The sequence below is a fragment of the Ovis canadensis genome, chromosome 4, assembly GCF_042477335.2.
Source record: "Ovis canadensis isolate MfBH-ARS-UI-01 breed Bighorn chromosome 4, ARS-UI_OviCan_v2, whole genome shotgun sequence".
NCBI classification, from domain to species: Eukaryota; Metazoa; Chordata; class Mammalia; order Artiodactyla; family Bovidae; genus Ovis; species Ovis canadensis.
In genome coordinates, this window is record NC_091248.1 from 14,142,693 (window position 1) to 14,148,692 (window position 6,000).

Here is a 6,000-nt window from a genome sequence, read left to right on the forward strand (position 1 = left end):
TAATAAAATGGATCATGAGTTACCAAGCCTGCTGAAAATAAATGCTTAAAACAATTCTAATCTGTACTGTTACTAACTTCATGGGTTTTAAAGCTCTCATCTGCTTATGCCAGGGATCAGCAATTCTAACAGACATACTGCAAGAGTCTGTCCTGCAGCTGACACCAAAAAAGGCTCATGAGTTACTATTACTGCAGTCAGGAAAACCCTGTTGGTAACAAACATCCGTTGACCTAATGACCTGGACTATAAGTGAAGGTGCAAAATCCTTAAAGGGTCAGACTCTACAGACGAAGTGACTTCGCCATGAGCAAATCGCTAAAGACTCTCGGAGTGTCACTGAATGATGAGTGGTTGGAAGGAAAAGGAGTTATTGTTCAAGCCCATAGACACTGCCAAAGATATTCCTTCTAATGTCTCAAACACAGGGGCAGAGAAAAAGTCAGGCTAATATTGTTGGAAAGGAGGGAGCTGATGGAAGTAGCTAGCATTGATCAAACTCCAACACTTCAGGAGACTACTTTCCTTTGTGAAGGGTGCATTTAGAAATTACATGTATTCACTCCATAGTTATTCATCAACGATTGGATCAGAATCTCAAGGGAATAATTCTAAACACACACGCCCAAGAGTTCCTCAATTTACTCAGTCAAAATCTACAGCGAACAGCCTAGGCTAATACATTTTAAAAATACGTTTTCCCAAATAACTGTGGTTCACCAGCAGAATATAGCTGAGGATTAGTGCAGCAGCCACTCCAGTCTCATCTCTTACTCACACTGCCAATTCCTTCTCTTATGTAAAGGTTTGAATAAAAAAGAAAAGTGTAAGAGGCAAGAGTCATCAAAACTGCAATTTTTTAAATTTTCCTGGGTAAACAGTGGTAGAACAGGGACTAGTAAAACCAAAAGGCAACCTGATCTCATTATTTATAAACCCCTTACTTCCTTCCCATCAAGACATTCTAGATGGGAGAGGAGAGTCTAGACTCTTACCTAAGTGGATGGTTCTGCCAGGATAGGGTAATATCAGGTAGTTATTTGCTCTTCTCTCTTAATTCCCACTTAATCACCACCTGTTCACTGTCAGTCTGTTTGGATCAGAGTCTTCTTAAAACTGGCACCTAGGCAAGTTTACAATTCACTCACACTCTTCTTCAAAATAACAACAATTATCCCTGAAAACTGAAAAGCATATAAGAAATATATAAACTGAAGGGAATAAAAAGCACAAAACAAAATCTCGGGACTTCTGTGGTGGTCCCGTGGCTGGGTCTCAGTGCCTCCCAAGAAAGAGGGCCTGGGTTCGACCCCTGGTCAGGAAACTAGATCCTACATGCTGAAACTAAGCCCAGCTCAGCCAAATAAATAAATACTAAAATAAATAAATCCTCCTCTTGGCATTTCCCAACTGTCAAAATTCCAGCTTGGCTTGCACTTTTCACTTGCTTGCTCCTTTTCTTTTCCTTTTACCCTCTTAAGACTTGGGCAATGAGAGAGAAACTGTGTTTATATAAACCATTTTTCATAAAATGGGAATTTGTGAACAGCAGCAAAATTTCTAATATGTTGTAAGATGCTTTCATTATGTTTGAATTTCAAGACAAAGTCTACTGAGGCAAATTTTGCTTTACTGTGTTATTTTAGACTGATTATCAAAAAAAAAAAAAAAAACTTAAGTGGGGGAAAATATTTGGAAAATATTTTACCTTTAACAAGTGCAGTGTTATCACGAATACCAGCCATAAACACATAAAGGAATGCTTTACTCTCTAATGCTTGAGAAATACCATGATTTCAAGTGAAATCATAGACAATTTGGTTCCTTCAAAATAGTTTGACACAGCGAAGGCTGGACCTTCCAAAGACGAAAAACTGAGCCCACCTGTGAGAATGGAGGGAGTTCCTGGTGGGGCTGCCGCTGCAGGACGTCACATGTGTCCTGGAGAAAGCAAGAAGGGCGGCTTCGCCACCACCAGCTCCACACGCACAGCTGCAACCCCACCGAGCAGCTCCCCAGGGCTGAACGCAGGAGACCCCGAGGTGTACAACGCGAACCAAGCAGTCACCAGCACAAGTGAACGCCCTTGCTGTGTGTCAAACATGACCTGACCCTCTTGGCTGGATCTCAGAACCGGGGTCCTGGAGGGCTCAGGGCTCTAGGCCTGCTGCCTCCCAGGCCCACTTGCACTCACCCGGCTCCCCCTCATGGGCACTGGGTCTCCTTCCTCCTCGCACCCACCTCCAGGGGTACCCATTCCCTGAGGCCCTGGAAGCAGCCACTCCTCACATCACTTCACTTACCCCAGGCCTTCATCATTTGCGGGCTCTGAGCCTACCACCCACTCTCCAGCACGTTCTGACGAGAAATCTTCCTTCTGGTATAGACAGCTGGCTGGGAGACAAAGCTTTGCCCTCTCTGTGGGCTCCAACATCTTTCCCCACCCTGCTGCAGTGGCTTTGGAGTTGTTTCCATGGTAACAGGGCTTGATGGACACTATTCAGTTTACTTATTTACATAGTTAGAAATAAAACACTTCTAGTTTAAAAAAATGCTTTGCAAATATTTTGTAAATAAAGTTAGTTGAGATATACCTTGTTCCTGGCTTCTATATTGGCGTCGCAGGAAAGCAGCTTTGCTGCAAGTGATATATTCTGGCAAAAGACAGCATAGTGGAGAGTGGTGTTCCCATTGACGTCTGTGACATTTGGGTCGGCACCATGCTCCAGCAGAAGAGTTGCACACTCCTCTTCTTGGCATTCTATGGCCTGTCAGTGTTGCACCAAGAAACAGAGTGCAAATTCTAGGAATTCAAAGTAAACGGTCCACAAGCTTCACCGCTTTGCTATATCTAAATGAGATGCTTTCACTTTAGTCTCAGTAGTTAAATCACATCCACCTCATGTGGACAAGGTTCGCTGCCCCATACCTTCATCAGCACTGTTCTGTTTTCATTGTCACAGAGGTTAAGCAGGCATTTTCTCTCCAGGAGCAGAGTTACCACCGCTGAATGGCCATTGGTACAGGCTAAGTGGAGGGCAGTCCTATGAAAGCAAGAGGAGTTTTCAGGAAACTGTAGTGTTACTGTTTCAAAACAAACAATTGCTCTTGTGATTGAAAACATTCAATAGCATGCTATTCTTATCGCTGTAAAACAAATATTTCATTTCCTTCTGGAGAAAGAACATTATATATTAGCATAAGCTCTTCTTAACACAGTAATGAAAGAACAATTTACTTGAATTGAATGACCATGACCTTGAAATTCAGCTCAACTTGGGTTTGAATTTGACTTTCACTCTGTCACTTAGCTGTCGCTCAGCCTCTCTGTGCCTCAATTTCCTCAACAACAAAATGGAGAGAGAGAAGTAGTTCTCTCACAGGACAGCACTGCGATGCTTAAATGAGATCCATGCAAAGAGTTTAGAACTGTTCCTGGCACAGGTAACAGCTCAGTAACTGTTAGGTAATATAATCATACTTATTATTATTACTACTATTTCACAAGGACAACATCTCAATGAAGTCAAAGGATATCATACCTCCTTTGCAGATACATTTTGAGGATTAGAGACAACACTGTACTTCAATAATTCTAATACGTTCATTTTCTGACATTTTAACGTCTCTGACATTGGAACGAAATCTATAATTCACAATGTCTGTACAACTAAAATTGGTAGCATTTTTGTTTGCTCATTTCTCATTTTTCCTGTTGATCTAATTACCATAAGGTCTTTTTGTCTAAGGTATCTTCTTTTTAATTAAAATATAGATGATGCATATTACATATTATTATATATTACAGGTACACAACATAGTGATTCACAATTTTTATAAGTCATACTCCATTTAAAGTTATTATATGACATTTGCTATATTCCCCATGTTGTACAATATATCCCAGTAGCTGGCAGGATTTTAGTTCCCCCACCAGGTATTGAACCCTAGGCCCACAGCAGCGGGTCTTAACCACTGGATGACCAAGGAACTCCCTAGATTCCCTTGACTTCTGAAAAGGCTGAAAGTTGTCAGAAAATATCAATCCTCAAAAAACTTGAAAGTGAGAAATCATTTTTATCTGTGCCAAAATCCAGGAAACTCCAGAATTCTTTCTTCTGAAATCATTCTTAGAAAGGTCTTTGGGGTGGGAGGGAGGCTCACAAGGAAGGGGATATATGTATACTTACAACTGATTTATGATGTTATACAGCAGAACACAACACAACATTGTAAAGCAATTATTCTCCAATTTAAAAAAAAATAAGGTTAAGGAACAGAAATAGAAAAAAAAACAGAAGGTCTCCGTCAGCAGATAAAAAATGTATAAATAGGAATCTGAGTTTTATTCTGATACATTTCTCACTGTGCATATTTGAAATGTTTGATACATACTCTACCTGGAATTTTTTGGTGAGATAAAAACTGAGTTACTTTTCTCTTTTACCAGGTTATTTCTCCACCATCTACACACAGTTTATTATTTCTCACAGAAAAGGTCATCATTTTCAAGTTTTAAAGTTTTACATACATTTGGGTGTTTGGGCATTCTGTTCCATTTGTTTATCTTTTCAGTCGTTAGTAAATGAACACTTTGTGGGCACTTATAGCACATTTTGATATCTAGAAGGGCAAATCTTCCTCTATTATACAAAACTTTTAATTTCATCACAATAATTAAAGACAGTATATGCAACCCCAAATCTTTAAAACCATGAAATGTTGATTTGCTTTAAATATAGAAAGACCATACATCCTAAGAAAATGCCTTCCTACGCAAGGACACAGCCAGCTTCCAACTTCAAAGCTGTCTTCTAAGGTCCTTCATCAAAGAACACATATACCAAAATGTACACTGATATAAAATGGATATTGAATTTTATCTGAAGAATTTTTAATCCAGAAGTTGATTTGGCATGGGAATTATTTTGCTCACTATGCAGTTTTCTGTAATATATAACTTTATGGTATAAAAAATATATACATTAAAAATAAGATATTGACAACATCAGGAATCTCTCCACTGCCATGATCCACAATAGGCGATCCATGAAGAAGTGCTTTCATAAATCACATGAGAAAAAATGTGAGAGCCAGAAAGTTCAGAAGATTCCTTGAAGGCTATATAACTTGAGAGCTTTTACTCATGAGTACATCATGAGTACATCATCATGCTAACCCATGCAAATAAAAAGCAGGAGGAAGAAAGGAAAAACAGATGCTATTCATGCTTCATTTCATTTCTGTGATTACCGACATGCAGTTAAATGACTTCAAAACTATCAGTAAATTTCTATAAGAGGAATTATAAGTGGGTCCAAAACCAGCTAAGGCTTTTTGCTGTCTATAAAGTCTGCGGGGTGCTGGATCCCAGGAAGGTATCCAGGAACCTTGGAGGGCAGACTCAAAGGAGGGATCTCTGCCAGGCCCTTCCACTCCGCTTACCTCTTCATCTTGCCCCTGTCGTTCAGGCCATTTTTTCCAAACAACAGAACATGCTGCACTTTGGCTACGTTGCCCACAATGGCAGCTTTGTGGATCTTTCGGAGGTCTTTGTCTCGGATGTGGTACCTGGACTGGAAGTTGATTCCATGACCACTGTCTCTCACCAGGTTGGTGGAGGAGCCAAAGGACGACACACCCTTCTTACTCCCGAAGCCAAAAATCTTCATCGCAGAGCCTATGGACTTTAAAAACACCTCACCTCTCCCATGACTCTTCACAGTCCCCTAAACCCAACACGAGCACTACAGGTAAGCCAGAGCCGTCCCGCCACAACCTCGCAGCTGAGAAGCTCAACGGTTTGGAATCTTTCATCCCAGAATGATCGTTGCTAAGCAACACCTCTAAACACATTTTCCATGTGCACAGAGGCCTGGTGTGCCAGCCCAGTGCTCATATGCAAGAACTGTAAGTTCATTTCCTGAAAGAAACAATGTCAATACCCTTAGCTAAACTAAGAAGGAAAGAGAGGAAACTGAAATACAGAAATGTAAGTGA

At 40.5% G+C, this 6,000-nt stretch overlaps 1 pseudogene; it reads right to left on the reverse strand.

The window, feature by feature from the left end:
* LOC138439067 (ankyrin repeat domain-containing protein 26-like) overlaps nucleotides 1–5,707 on the reverse strand; it is a 77,542-nt pseudogene extending 71,835 nt beyond the window's left edge.
* Between the last annotated feature and the right edge of the window lie 293 nt (nucleotides 5,708–6,000).